Here is a 16,142-nt window from a genome sequence, read left to right as displayed (position 1 = left end):
GCGGCTTTATTTCCTCTGACAATTCTTCACCACATCCATTAGGATTCTCTTTAAACTTGGGTGATTCTTCTTCCAGGCATTTCAGGAATAATGAGCAATGAAATCATTAGAATTTAATTGAAAACCCTAACAGCAATGTTAGGAAAAGACTAGTGTGGTTACAGTGAATATAAATGCATGATGACAAACTATATTCTACCTCAAAAAGCTGGAATCCATCTTAAAGCAATACCTATGGAAATGAAAACAAGCTAGAAAAGGCTTCTGCATTGATTCCCATACAGCCTTGAGTGAAGTAGTAAATTTACCTTGGTCTGGGAAGGACCTCTGTAATGTTACGTGAAATGAATGTGGATGAGAAGATATTTTGATATTGTTGAACTCTCTGTGATGATACCTAGCCCAATCTGAGGTAGGCATGGTGAACTTGTGGCAAAGACTAGAAGGATTCCACCTCGACTAGGACGTATCCTAGAGAGAACCTAAGCAAACATTCTTTGAAATTTGCTGGGACTGTAGAAAACCCTTGATGTCATCTATAGTCAATTCACTGTCTCCTGCAACAAACAGTTCTTAGATGTTGGAATATATCTCAAGGCCAATTAAGAGAGACCAGCTATTGCATCATGGACAGTAGGTTCCTTTATCGCTCTCATCTTGTAATCGTTCTGAAAAAGAAAACTGGTCATAAATAAAGTAACAAGTAATGAAGTATGTATCTGTATGCATCCTAATTAGTGATGGTGAGGGTTTGGCTTCTTGATTTGTCCATTTATCTGTTGAGAAAAGTAATTACAACTCAAGGAAAAACAATCCTCACAATCCTTGCTGTCAATTTCATGGGAAGCCTAGAATCTGCAAGGACACTAACTACTCCATTATAGAAGTCCTAATCAAAATTGGTGACATCTTCAAAAATATGACAATGACTGAGCAATGAAATCATTAGAACTTATTTGAAACCTAAACAGCTACATCAGGACAATGATAAGTCACTACCTGTAAGGTTACAAAGAATAGCCACAATAATATTTTAATCAAGTTATAGAGATATCTTTACTAAACCATAGCCTTACTTATTCTATTATGACTATTATTATATATTTGTATGGCAATATAAAAGTTGTTTAACTGTTGATTCTAAATCATGGTCGAAGGTAAAGAATTAGAAGACCAGGTGTCAGCACAGGAAACAGAAGAGTTTAAAGTTTGCACTTTATGTTGACAAAAAGTCAAGAATTCTGGTCTGCTCCTCTCCTGGTAATGTTTGCATTGATTACACAATTAACCCCGTACACACAAAGAGCACATTTCCATGTTTCTGAATCCTATTGAGATTAGTCACAGTCCTTGCATAAATAAATTATTCATTGAGCAAATCTGTATTTATACTTGTGAATAGACTGAGCAACTAAATAAATTTCAATTTTATACTGCATTTAGTTCCTGTTTGGATGCGATTAAGCAGAGCTTGTGAATTGGAAGGTCATAAACTGATGTAGCAGTCTACATCCTGGCTTTCCTTGTGAGTCCATCTTGTCCAGGATACGTCTGAATTACTAAGCCCATCTTCCATGTTCTCCTTGGGGTGGATTCCATCTCAACACCAAGTCTTGTTCTAAAGGTGTTTGCGTTTCTTGTACATTTATTCCTCAGTAGTAAATTTGGGGCAAAATATTTCGTCCAACAACTCCAGAACTCTTGCCACTCCTTTCTTAGTGCTACTCTTGAGTTGTCCTGGGCTAACACTCTGTTCTGGCTCCAGCAAAGGAGGCTGAAAGTAGTGTTCAATTGAGAGGTCATTTTTCGTGACAGGCAGATTTTCCTGGATCTAGACAGAGCTAGGACAGAGAGGACACCCATTGATCAAATAGGTCATTTCTGCCAGATACATTCTCCCCTGTTCCTCTGTAAAGGTGTGATTCTTTGATGAAGCATCTAAGGCTTGTCTTCCTGACTTGATGAGACTTTCTATCACTCTGTTTTGATGGCTAGCTTGTGGTATTTTCCACTCCCAGTGGAAAGAGCATGAAAATTCTTCTGATAAGACATTTTGAAGTTTGGGAATGTCCCAGCCTTGCAAAGTTTTGTTCAAATAACTTTGTATGTCAACAAAGTTTGTACCTCGATCCAACCAACAGTTACTGGGATATCATCTGAGTGAGGCAAATCTCTGAAAAGCCATATATGAGCTGTCTGTTACAAGCTCTAGATGGACCACTCTTGCATGTAAATATGATTTCTTGTGCTTCCTTTAGTGTTTTTCTGATGAGACTTTTGTAACTGCAATGTGCTTGCTTTTAGTAAAGGTGTTTCAAGAGTATTAATTGATGACCTTGGAAGGATAATGGGATTATGCATCTCATCTGGTAACGATCCGATGTTCTCTAGTCTCCTATGTGCACATAACACACCTTGTTCATCCGATGCTGGAATCAGCTTCTTGTCTACAGTATATACATTGATTGTCTGTTAACTCCATTTGAATAACCACAGTTTAGATTCTCTCAATTCTTCTGTAAAATGGTGTCTCTTTTTTACTTTCAATCTTGTGCTGTTGGTGAATCGTAGAACGTTGGCCAAAGTTTTCCTTGCCTTGGCGAACGTCAAACAAGATTTCGTCAAATATTCCAAAATAGGGTTACCTTTTGACTCCGTTGATGTAGCTGAGCAATCTACTTGTTTTAGGGTGTTCACAGCTTTGAAGTTGTTGAGCGGCTTTATTTCCTCCGACAATTCTTCACCACATCCATTAGATTCTCTTTAAACTTGGGTGATTCTTCTTCTAGGCATTTCAGGAATGGAGGACCTTCATACCAGGTCTTCAACTTTTCTAGCCGAGTTCCTCTCATCAGGACGTCAGCAGGATTATGATCAGATCTGATATATTTACACGCTTCAGAGCCCATTGTTTCCTGGATTTCAGCTACTCTTACCAAAACAAACAATTTGAACTTTCTTGGAGAGGTTTTACGCCAGGTTAACATGGTCTGAGAATGAATCCAGAACTCTTTCTTGCAAATTCTAGTGCTTCTTTACATGTAATGTATAATCTTGCATTGAGAGGCACCCCGTCAACTCCAAGCACGGTACTGACGTTTTCTTTGAAGGGGCAACAAATGCTTTAACCACGTGCAGTATGCAGGAATAATAATAGTAACTTTATTTGTATAGCGGTATATACAAAAGCTCTATATCGCTTTACAATAAAAAAAAGAAAATAACTAACTAACAATAACACTAAAACAAAAAGTCAAATGAAAGCGAGTCTGAAAAGATAAGTTTTCAATCTAGATTTAAAAACATCAACTGATCCACTTAATTTAATGTCTAAGGGAATATCATTCCATTGCTTTAGGGCAGCGACCGAAAAGGCCCTGTCCCCATAGCTCTTCAGGCGCACATTCGGTACTTCTAATAAAAGTTTGCCAGCAGACCTACGATTTCTTGTAGGGTTATATGGGACTATAAGTTGACTTAAATACGGAGGCGCCAGATTATTGAGAGCTTTAAAAGTTAACAGTAATACTTTAAAGGTAATTCGCTGCTCCACAGGTAACCAGTGTAGCTCCATAAGGACGGGGCGAATGTGCGCAGCCCTAGGTTGCCCAGCTACAAGGCGTGCGGCGCAGTTTTGAACGCGCTGGAGCTTCTGAATAATATAGTCCGGTGACCCGAGGAGCAACGAGTTACAATTGTCCAGTCGACAAGTAACGTAAGCATGGACAAGGGTCTTGTGCTCTCAGAAGTCAGATACATTCTAATCTTAGCGATATTCCGAAGATGAAATAAAGCAGATTTACAAACGGAACTCACATGCTTATCCAGTGACAAGGTCTCATCAAAAACAACTCCTATGTTCCTAGCTTTGTCAGACCGCTCTACACGATGATCACCAACCAGGATACTATCTAAAGATGGGCGTGGCCGATATTTTGAACTGATAACGAGCAGTTCCGTCTTGTCCCTATTCAACTTAAGTTTGTTACAAGACATCCATATCTCTAACACAAGATTCAACCTGAGAGACAGAATAAGCTTGATCATCCCCACTGAGAGAATTGAAAGACAGATACAACTGAGTATCATCAGCATAGAAATGATAGCCCATGTTGTATTGTCTGACAATATCCCCCAATGGGGAGGTATAGAGCAGGTATAAAATCGGTCCAAGCACGGAGCCCTGTGGTACTCCACACGACAGCGAACACGTGACAGACCGCGCACCACGAATGCTCACAAAATGAGTTCTGTCGCTCAGGTATGATTTAAACCAGGCCAGAGCTAGATCGCAAAGACCGAAGCGGTTTGCTAATCTCTCAATCAGTATAGTGTGATCGACCGTGTCGAAAGCGGCCGATAGATCTAATAAAAGTAAGATAACAGTCCTATTCCTATCAACGTCTAGGATAATATCATTAAAAACTTTAACTAAAGCTGTTTCGGTACTATGAACTTGTTTATATGCCGATTGTAGTATTTCATCAAGTCCATTACTAGAAATGTGATTAATCAACTGAGATGCCACCACCTTCTCAGTGAGTTTAGACACGAACGTCAAATTTGAGATGGGACGAAAATTCGAAAAAACTTCAACATCAAGTGTGGGCTTTTGAGAAGAGGATTCAACAATGCAATAACTGCCATCTGTGAGTTTCCATTTGAGTAATATGGCTGAACCATAGGCTCTCTCTCCACTGGCAATCCAACCACTCAATGCATTTCTCATTTTTGGCTGAGAAATACATTTCTTAGCCAAACTCAATGTTATCTTTTGGATCTAACTTTGATAAAAGCTGAGACATTACAAAGGGTGCTTCTGAGGCATTTGTCACTGCGCAGCCATTTGATCCGTGCTGTTTATGAAACAAGAATTCTAGCCACTTAGTGACAAAGCAATTTCGAGTTGCATTTACTGGCTGGAGATTTGTAATTTCATTTAAGGGTGTATCCATTAATTTCCTTTGATCTCCAAATTTGGTATTGAGAATTTTCCCCGCCTGCTCAATCATTTCGCCTTACTCGATCCAACCAAAACAGTTTTTAGGTAACGCTTTCTGAAGCCTTTGCAATTGTTAATCTTTGTCTTGTTTGCACTTATTCATTCAATACTGAATGTAATGATACTACTATCTGCATATAATAATACTACTATCTGCATATAATAATACTACTATCTGCATATAATAAATATAAATTTTAGTTACTAGCATAAAAGTTTGTTTACACACTTCCTAAAACATAGCATTAATGCTTCTTGGATTTCTTTAAATAGACAGGTATCTTTTGCTTGAATGTAAACAGTTTAATTAGGCATGTGAATACTTGGTCAGTTGTTGACAAGAGTAAAGTCTTTACAATAACATTAGAAGTGATATCTGAATTCTTAAACTCTTGAACTTTGACTTGGAAAAACGAGGTTGGTGGTAAATAAGAATTGTTTTACCTTTCAGCTGTCAAATTTACCCGTTTAGTTGGGTTCTGTCAGCTTGTGTGTTTCTGAAGTCTTGAGCTTTCAAATGCCTTTTTGTCAAGCCTCGTGACTTGTTTCTTGCTCTCTTCGCAGTCCTGGCTATTTGTCGGCATATGCTCTTCCCTTCTCGGCCAGTGCAGATTTTTGACTGATTTGAACTCATGGTCGAAGGTGAAGAATAAGGAGACCAGGTGTTGACATAAGAAACAGGAGAGTCGAATGTTTGCTCTTCATATTGACAAAAGTAAAATATTCTGGTCTGCCCTTCTCCTGGTAATGTTCGCATTGATTACACAAATACTCTTGTTACTTACCAAAGGTGGTATTTAAATGTTTTTTAATCCTCTCTGGATTCAGAATTTGTAAATAAATCATCAATTAGGCAAATCAACCATTATAATTTGCTAAATAGTTGGTTAGACCAAGTTTACAAGCTAGGAACTTAAAATTTACATTGCTCAGATGATAGCGAGCTTATTGGCATAAGCACTTTGGGTAATAGTGCTCGCAGAGATTTTTCAATAATGACAATAACTAACCAAACCATTATAGTGTAGTCAGTTGTTTGTATAGTATTTAGGGTGAGGTTGGAATTGATGATTACGCGCACTTCTGTTATGCATCTGATCCTATCCAAATTTTCTTCCCAAATTGAGGCAGTTCACCGTACTGACAACTATGTCAAAGTTGAGCATGGGTCATGGATAATGTATTCCTTTTAACAGGCTGAGCTTGTGGTGGTGGTTCATATGGCCTTCCTTATTCTACGAAACCTAGTTTTTGTTAGCTTTATGTTTTCCTCTCTCCTTGTATTGTGAAAAAATTTGGAAAGATCAAATGAGATAAAACTGAGTGGTAAATAGATATGATGTTGGAGGTATTTATATTATAAACTTGCTAGACTGTGCAGCAATACATTTTTGTTACTTTCCTTAATTGTTCTGTAGTCTGATGTGTTAAATTAGTAACTGTGGTTGTTTGTACATGTTTTAAAATCAGCAACACAAGCCTCTCTTGACAAAACTCAGAAAGTATTACTTTAATCTGTCAGAATTTTCCTTTCAATAATTAGCTTTGTGTAACTGTTGTTGAAGAAATTTCACAGTTGTTTTGCTAGAGATGTATTTCAAATAAATTAGTAACTGAGAAGATGAAACTTGAGTGAAAGTAACAAACTGTTAATACTTTAAATGGTCTCTGCTTCTCATCTCTTCCCTTTTAGCTATTGTGAATTTTGATGGTGACAATGGTGGTCATAATGTCACTGTATGGCTGCTGTATTCTTTTAATGCTCTGAGGGCTTATAAATCTTTCAAAAGGTGTTGGTAAAGAATGGTGGACTAAAAAAAGTTAAATTTAATTTTGGTTATTTCTCATAATTTTATTACCATTCCTTTTCTTGTTATTACCTCATTGAATTGGAAAGTTCAAGCAGTGGCAGAGAACCTTAATAGCAGAATCTAGATGTCTTGCACACATGCTACCTAAATGGACCCTCTGATGTTGCCTCTTGCCACAAAACTTGTCATCTGACAAAGCCCACCCATTGCCAATTTTTGATGAAAGCTGTCGTAGTACTTTGATGCAAGCTTGTGGCACAAACAGAGCAGTGAGGTGACAGTGGATTTATTTTCTTTCGATGACTAGCCATGCCACTAAAGTGACCAGTTATCAGTGTTGCACTATTAGAAACCAGAGAGCTACAGTCTTTCACCTTTAGACAGAGCGTGTTTTCTTTGAGTTGTGAGGAGGGTTAAGGTGGTTTTTGCATTGGCTTTGTGTAGTTTTTCAGAACATTTCAATCCGCAATGAACGTGTTTCAATGTTCTCTGTTTTGTTCCCAGGAAAGATACATCTTTGACCTTAGCAGTTAAAAGACCAGAGCAATTTGCTCTCTATACCTTCCCCAACAAGTTGTCATCAAAAGAGCTGCTAATTACGAAAAATATTACCCCAATGGAACTCTGTGCTGAGTACTGGAAATTCTCATGAAAACCAAACAATGTTTGCAGATTAGCCAATGATGAGAAATTTGGATTTCAGACTTTCTCTTTGACAAGCCAGTATGCTGCCCTATATGCCTTAAACATGAGGTCATTTCTGTGGAGTTTCTTTTCCTGCACTTTTTTTTTAATGAAATGTAGAGTTCACAGTTTTTGGTAACAAAATATAGAGACTTGTCCCTGTATTTCAGACTCAGTGGGATCTTTGTGTTGCTGGATCATCTCATAAACTGTTCACAGGGTGTGGCGTGAAAATTTTTTGTTGCTTGCATAAGAAGCAAAACATTCCTTCTCCTTCTTGCAAGTGTTTAGGCTCTTGTGGAACAACCAGTTGCACACAAATCTGTCCTGTCCAGACCAAGCTGAGATTGTTTGTGAGTTGATGGGTGCTAGAAATGGTCTCTATCATACTTGTAGAAGTTGTATATGATAATATCTGTTGAAAGGGAAAATAGTATTTCAACTTCTTTCATAGTCAGAGGTGTGTCTTAAGGTGATTTCTCTAGGTTTTGCATCACCTCTTTTGTTTGTAATATTGTCATACTTCCCTCCCTTGGTTATTGAGGAAACTATCAGTTCATATGCAATCTAACTTTGAATCATCTTCACTTGCTTTGCACTGACATAAGCTGTTCTCCGAAAGTTACCTCAGCTCAATATGCCTTACCTCTCACCCCTCTATTTTCACTTTCGTTCTTGGTGATACTTCTGGAATAGCTGCTCTGTGTGCTAAGAGACTACTTTTGCCCATTTTCTGAAGTGTTTGGGAGACCATTCAGGGGTGAAGTAAAGCATATGCCCCAAGTTGCTCTCAACTTCAAAGAACTGTTCATCTGTAATATTAGGTTGATTAAACAAAGAAACATTGTCCATAAAGCAACCTTGCTGCATGAACTACCATGAACTACCTTCTGTGGCCTCTGATCATTTTTCATCTCCTCTTGGTACTTGCTTTTATGTTGCACTACATCTGCACTAAGCAGATCTTGAAGTCTGTAACCCTCTTCAGTATATTTGCAAAGAGGGATGTCTAGGGCTTAGAAAAGCTTAACAACAGCAACTGCGCCAATATTGAAATGTATCACTTCTAATGTTAATTTCTTTTGAATTTCTCAGCCACACCATCCCATTCAGAGATCTGTTTTGATCCTGTTTTTTGCCATGTAAGCACTTCTACAGTAACTCATCCTCAATAAGTCTTAGATTCAGGCTTTAGCATGGCGATAACAATGCCTGATATTCTAGAAAAGTCATTTCCATGTGGTTTTGAAGCTTACATTGTTTACGTCCTTGGCTTAGCTTCCACAAGGTGACACGACCATTGTGTAATAAGTAGCCTGTCTTTTGCCATTTGTCGCCAGGTTGCTGTGGAAAGATTTCTCAGTTCCAGGTGGAGGCATATTCGTAACTGAGTGGAAGTGGCCTAAAATAAGAAATTAATGCTGTATTTAAAGGAAAAAATGGAAACAAGTAAAATCTAAATAGCTATATCTTAAGAAGTACCTGAAAAGTACTAAAATACATTAAGTGATAATCTAATCTACAATATCTACTCTAATTTAGCTATGTGTCATATAAAACACTATGTAATGTGATTGTGTGGGCCTCAGTTACTGTCAACTTACTTTTATTGTAAACAGTGGTACAACCAGAATTCCTCAAAACAAGAACGATAACCACATAACGTCGAGCCTGCCATGTGTCCCTGCATAACGCATGCGCGAGACCTATAACCGCAGACCTGATTTGTTTACACACTACACCACAATAAGAAGACTGTATCTCACAACTCAACCATTTTATTTAAAGTCACTTTTAATGGCATGCAATACAAGCAAACAAGGTAAAATATAAAAAAATTAATAAAAATAACCAAAACATCAATGTGCAGTCGCGATAGTTAATTTTGGTTTTAAATGAAAGTAAATATTAGCATAGTCAAATGCTTAAAGAAAGTGAGCTCCACAGTTTAGCATCACTTTAGTGAAAAGTTTTTTTGAGGTATTTGGTCATTTTACCACTTTCCCCTGATTCCCAGGCAGAGGCGACTAACGACAGGTTAAACAGACCCTTCTCCACAATGGTATCATGATGTCCTGTGTCAATTTCAAAGTTATCTTAGTATCCGGAGTAACTATCAGCTCTATTCCACCTTTTCATTAGACGTTTGATGGATATCAGTGGCATATACTGTTTGAGAGAAGTGTACCCCTTTACACTTGATCCTTGCTTCTTCCACTGCCTGCTTGCTATTGGGGTTATAACAGTGAGACAAATTGGCTGTTAACCTTGCTAGGAATGGTCTTAGTTGGTATAGTGTATCTGTCTAAGCAGAGTTGCAAGCTGGCATCTAAGAGTTATCATTCAGATGTAAATATTACATTTTAGGCAACACCTTTGCAATTTCAGGGATGACAAATGGTGGGTGCTCCTGGCAATTATCGAAAGAGTTCCCTTTTATTGAACCAAAAATGTTTGTATAGCCTTACTTGACCAGAAAATAAAAGAAACAATTGTGTAAAAACCAGCCATTGCACAACCTGTGGTACGACCTTACTCATCAATACAATCAAAGTAAATGTAATCACGTTTCCTGAAATTCACCAAAAAAAGCTGTTTCTGAGCTTTGTATGTGTAAACAATTAGTGCCATTGTTCAATCATGAGGAAAGTGTGAGATGAAAGTAGAAAACCATCCTTTGAGGTCATTCTGAAATTCAGGGTAAAACCAATTTGAGAGAGCTATTTTGTCGTCACTTGTTTGGTCTGGAACGGCATCAATTGCTGAGAAACTTCTGATTTCTGGCTATGGATGTTGATGGAAGTAGGCAAGGCTCTCAAAAGATTTGGCTGCATTTGTGGAGTTAAAAGGTCGAATGATGAGAGTTGTAGATCACGAGACTGCTCACTTTGGTGTCCTGAAATGGCCACAAAGTGGCCTATTGAAATCCTTGCGTTGAAGCTGAGAGTGATAGCATTAGCTCCCACACAATGATTGGTGGAAACTTTGGATAAACCAGCCTCTTCACTGACATTTTTTTCATTTTAGTTGACTTGCATGTAATAATAATAATAATATAGTAATCAACTTTATTTAACGAGGGCTACACAAACCAATAAATATACTGAAGAACCCCTGGCCCCATAAATAGTACAAATTAAAAACTAACGACATTACATAAAAGCATTAAAGACTTACTGTGTAAGGATTTCTTAGAATACAACTATGATATAATTGAAATTTAAACTATCTAGTATATTAAAACAGGGCAGAGATAAGGTCAGTTAATACAATGTAAAATTTAAAAATACATGACAAAAATTATTCAGTAATTGTTCTAACATGGATTTCTTGAAGCCTATAAGATTTTGTTTCTTTCTCATCTCGTTGGGGATCTTATTCCGGAGGCGGATAGTTGATACTGTGAAGGACCCCCTCCACCCTCTCGGACTCCCATTTGAAATGGGGGTAGACAACGTTTAATTGTCCATGTCTAATCGCTCATTCATTAACATCTGCATTTCTTATTAACATCTGAGTCATATGGATAGGCAATCGCCAGCAGTCTTTTAAATACCAAAATTGACTTATATATTCTTGCTTCATCATAAAAAGGACCCAACCTAATTGTTTAAAAAGTTAAACACTCTTTACTTTCGTATCAGCACCCAGCTGTGCGTTTCTGTAGCCAGAAAACTTTCAGAATATTTTCTGCAGAGTAGGATGTCCACACGGTTGAGGCATACAGCTTTGTCTGCTTGACCTTTGCATTATAATTAAGTTTCCTCTGATCAAGAGGCAGCAAGCATCTTATTTCTGCAGTACAGCCATTCTCTGTGCGAACTACTTGCATAGATTATCCTAACTTTCAATCGTGGGAGGGTGGAGTAGAAATTCAAGAAGCATGGATGCCCAGCAAAAAACAAGGCAACAGGAGAGCTGTGCGACAGCGGACCGCCAAGGGAGCAAGTCACTGAATGAAACAGCAAGGATCGAAATGCACCAATCAGAGCTGTTGAAAAACATCTAATTACAGCAGAGCATCATGCTTTATAAGATCACGCATGACCAGTCGACCTCATCACCGGAAGAAGACTTGCAGTATGCAGTCGAAATGTCGCGATCAACATCACGTAAGACTACATGGTGAGACAAATGAAAAACTTAGCTTTTATTGTTATTCTCTACATTGAATAACCACAACCTTTTTTTTTATATTTTTCTCGTTTCCTACCAGATTATTTCATCCACGTTCGGCGCTTTTATTGTCATTTGGTAGACACTTACTCAGGTTCCAGAGTTTTCAAGAATTGTCCTTGTTTTCAGCAATTTTAGTTTTTATGTACAATTGTTTTGTATTCCTGATAAGTTAGGTCACACTGTTTTTTACTCGCTTAAAAAAATTCCAGTTGCTCTCTGCTTGGTTTTTCTGGCTTTCTTGAGAAGCTTGTCACGAGCCTTTATCCCTTTCAGGATTTTAGCATTGAACCATTTTGGTTGGACTTTACTCCTCACTCTATTTTGCTTCAAAGGGAGGTGCTCATCAATAATACCATTGAAAATTTTATACCAGGTGTCGACTACATCATTTGGATCCTCAAATACAAAGGCAGTCCCAGAGGGCTTCATGCAGGGATGAAAGAAGCTGCTCTTTATAAAGAATTGATGTCCTGATGATTAAGTTATTGTGGTGTGTTGATCTCCATTGTTCTTTGAGCGTTTAATTCTCCTGTTAACAATAACTGGGAGGTGATCAGATATCTCAGAAGACATAATCCTCACATTATGAAGGTACTACGGGTGACTGCCCCAAATGTGATCAAGCCCGTTTTTCATAGGCTGTGTATTTCAAGCGGTCGAGCTTTGTACTATCCTGCACCTTTTGCTATGTTGTTTTTCTTTAGATAATGCAAAAAAGTAGTGCACAATAGATAACATGTCTGGCAAAGGCTTACTAAAAGAAACAATCTTCCCTCCCTCCCTCCCTCTCTTACGTTTAACTTTTGCCACTGCTTGTTCCTTTCTCTCTTATTTCCACATAGGTACTTATTTCAATTTCCTCTTTTATTTCTCTTGCTCTTTGGAAGATGAGTTTGTGGTCCTTAGTGTTTCCAAAGAGGTGCAGGACTTAGTCCGCCAGCCCTTACATTTTATTTTCATTCCTTTAATGCTTTATATGCAAAATTCATTTCCTATTTATATCCAAAACTTTCTCATTTAGACCCTTAGCAATACTTAATAATACTTTCGAAACTTTTTCATTTAGACCCTTAGTTCTATCTGCCAGCGAGTAGACTCGACTTGGACCAAATGAACTGTCTTTTCCAGGATAGAAAATCTACCAAATGCCCTCCAATCTTTGCAGTTGCAGTTTCAACTGTAGGGGGTTTGGATTCTTAAACAAACATATCTTGTCTGGAATTGGAGACCTAGTGATCTCGAGCACTTATCTTTGGTTTTGAATCGATAATACTATTTTTAGATTTGAATCAAACATTTTGTGTGCGATAACAAACAATCCAAAGGCATACAAATAGAGATTACATAAGCAAAATCATACCTCTTTTCTCTGGTTAAGATTCTTGTTATTTTACTTCAAGTAAGTTCCTTAGCTTTAATCTTCATTGACTTAACTCTTTGGTGTCCTTGAACAACAAGGAAAGTATCTAATTTCATTGTCTTTTCAACACTTGACTCAAGACATATACTGAAAATATATGCACACCTAAATGAAAGAATTACCGTATTTCTTCACCTGTAAGTCGAGCGATTTTTTTCAGTATTGGACACAAAAGTTTAAGAGATTTTTTCAGGAGAAAGGGGGTTCAGCTTATAGCCGAGGGTTTGGAATTAAAAAACCAAAGTCGAATTGCAAACGAAATGACAGCTTTTTTTTCTTTTGTGTTTATTTTAATTCATTAGGTTTTGTTTTCAGTGAGCCATTTCCCAATGTTTTCCGGGAGGTTCGCTCACTCAAATGACCGGTTTCAATCAAGAATTTCACTTTCTGCTTACCACCAATGGTTTTTGGACAACACAAGTCTGTTGAAGGTCTCACCTTAAAGCCGAGGAAAATCATATCTATGGAAAATAATATATACATAAAAAGAATAATTATCTATTGAGGATGAGAATGCTCCTTCATATCTAATTCTAAAATACCTTAAAATCTTATTTAAGGTAATGAGCTGACAACAATACTCATTGTTTGGTTTTAGAGGCATTCTAATCACTTAGAACTCGGCAATTGTGAAGAACAGCTCCCCTCACCGACAGTTGGCCGACTGTTGGTAGTCTGGTGCCCGACTCTCGGCGATCTGTTGGCCGACAGTTGGCAGTTGGCCAACTGTCGACCAACCCACCCTCAATAGTCGGTGGCTCTTTTATGTTAGTTCAGCACAATTTCTGGGCAATTTCTCATCCAACACTCACTTTGATTCTCGGTTCATTCGCCATTTTGGATTTTTAACTTTGTCCTAATCCCTCCCTGAATTTTGCTCGGTCTCAAGTAAATCAGTTCACGCTGTTATGACTTATTTTTATTGATGGCTCCTAAAGGAGCCATTTGTGTGTTAGGAGAGACAACTTTAATTGTAAAATCGATCATCGAATTTGAATGGCAACAGCTGTCCATTTCGTCGCACGTTTGCCATAGCTGGCAGGTGTCGCCGAAGTCTTGTCCAGCAGACTGTTTATAGGTCTTTAACAGAGCCCACGCATATTTCTCGTGATGCTAATTCGAATTTACGCTCATCTAGAATTCGTATTTCAGCGATGGCGATAAGTCTCCGAGGGTGCTGCAGGGGCAACCGGCCAGCCAAAATGCATTTGCCATGCTACAGTTGTTTTCCCTAAGGATTTGTAGCACCCTCAGGTATCTTGTGTGGATTGTGGCCAGACTGTGGGTGCTGGTGCGAGTGGCGTCTTTCTGTTGAGGTTGCTGCTGAGGTTCGTCAGCTGTGCATTGGCGCAGAGTCTTAAGCTTGGCCTTGAGCTCGGCAATAGTCCTTTTGGCATCCACCAACTTAGTTTGCAGAGTCTTGATGGCCTCTGACGTTGTTTGCACTAGATTGGCCAGCTCCTCCGCATCTTTTTCTTGTTCCTCCAACTCGGCAGCAAGCTCTTGATTCTGCGGTTGTTGGTTTTAGAAGGACTGGCCCACCCTCTCGTGGTCTTTCACCAGAGTGTCGTACTTTTTTTAAGCCCTTGGTAGCTCGGCTTATCTTCAGGCTGTTGATTGCTCTGGAGGGCCTTCCTCTTCTTTTTTGAGTTGGCTGAGCTGGACAAGAACATTGCCGGTTATCACCAGAACAGACACCACACTTGTTGATACAATGAAAAATTGAGTGGTCGCCGCCGCAGATAGTACCTTTCAAAAGTCGCTGAGACATTGTTTCTTGTTTGTGAATAAATACGTAATGATTGTATTTCTCTTCACAAAGGCATGCCCCCTGATTGGATTAATAAGAAGACCAAAATTGTCGAGAATTGCACAACGTATTATACATATATGACGTACCAATATACCAAAAATTAGGATCGCATTGCATTATAGGGCGATTCTTAACTTCACTTTTCGATGGAGAATATTAACACACTTTCGTTTAATGCACAGGGAATGTTCGTGTGCCTTTAAGTTTTAGTGGCATTTTGAAAAATTGTAAGCATTTATAGTAAGTTTTACATCGATCTTTGAGTGCAAAAATGCACTAGTAAAGTTATTTCACTGCCTATCGCTAACCTGTTGGTTACCTGTCGGTGGCCTGTCAGTTTAGTGTCGGGACTGTCAGTGGAGGGGAGCTATTCTTCACAGTTACCGAGAACTCTGTTTGCCTCAATCTCCCCAATCGCTTACCAGTCGTTTTGTACCCATGGATCTTTTGTACCCAGACGATTTGTACCCAGGCTCAGACATTTTGTACCCACTTTTGATCAGTTCGTACCCAACCCTCTGGTCGATTTGTACCCAGCAAATTATGAGACAAAATGGTTAAAACTAACATAAACACTTATTTCATTTATCCTAGTAATCGCAAAAAGCTAATTTCTAATCACAGAAACATTGAAAAGTTATCTTTTAGTTAATACTATTGAAAAATCGTGATCTTGTTGACCCATCCTAATATATTTTGCCTACTACCACGCAGCGCCTACGACTAAACGTACTTTCTCTACTCAGTAAAAAAGCTAATTTCTAAATCATAGTAATGTTGAAAAGTTATCTTACTCTTAAACAATCATGACATAGTTTCCCTAGCTGACCTTTCCTAATATATTTCCCTATTATCACAGAGCACCTATATGATTAAACGTACTTATTCTACTCAGTAATAAATAAAAATCCTAGTGGTTAGTTCAGTTCAGTTCAGTGCATCACTGGCCTGTTTATATTGGCACATCCTTTGAGCAGCTGCCTGAGTGACGACTCCTTCTTGTTAACGGCCTCCCAAAGTTTGAAGAGCCGCCTCTGCACTTCACGATAGGTGGACCTCTACATTCGCTCAAGCTAGCACTCAAAGACCAGATGAATTTGTAGCAACAGTAGTCTCGCTTCTTTGTGCAGTAGGGCCACAAACATGTAGAGGGGCAGGCCCCATCAACCAGCAGCTCTTCTGTTCAGGCTGTGATGCCAGCCCTCAATATCATTGTTTGTTCTGATTGATTGC

General features: G+C 38.5%; 1 pseudogene; it reads right to left on the bottom strand.

Annotated features, from left to right (window-relative positions):
• Window positions 1-14,063: 14,063 nt before the first annotated feature.
• On the bottom strand, window positions 14,064-14,867 carry LOC136277567 (uncharacterized; annotated as a pseudogene).
• Window positions 14,868-16,142: the final 1,275 nt, after the last annotated feature.

Source organism: Pocillopora verrucosa, chromosome 13 (genome assembly GCF_036669915.1).
Source record: "Pocillopora verrucosa isolate sample1 chromosome 13, ASM3666991v2, whole genome shotgun sequence".
Taxonomy (NCBI): domain Eukaryota; kingdom Metazoa; phylum Cnidaria; class Anthozoa; order Scleractinia; family Pocilloporidae; genus Pocillopora; species Pocillopora verrucosa.
This window is presented reverse-complemented; position numbering and strand designations above follow the sequence as displayed.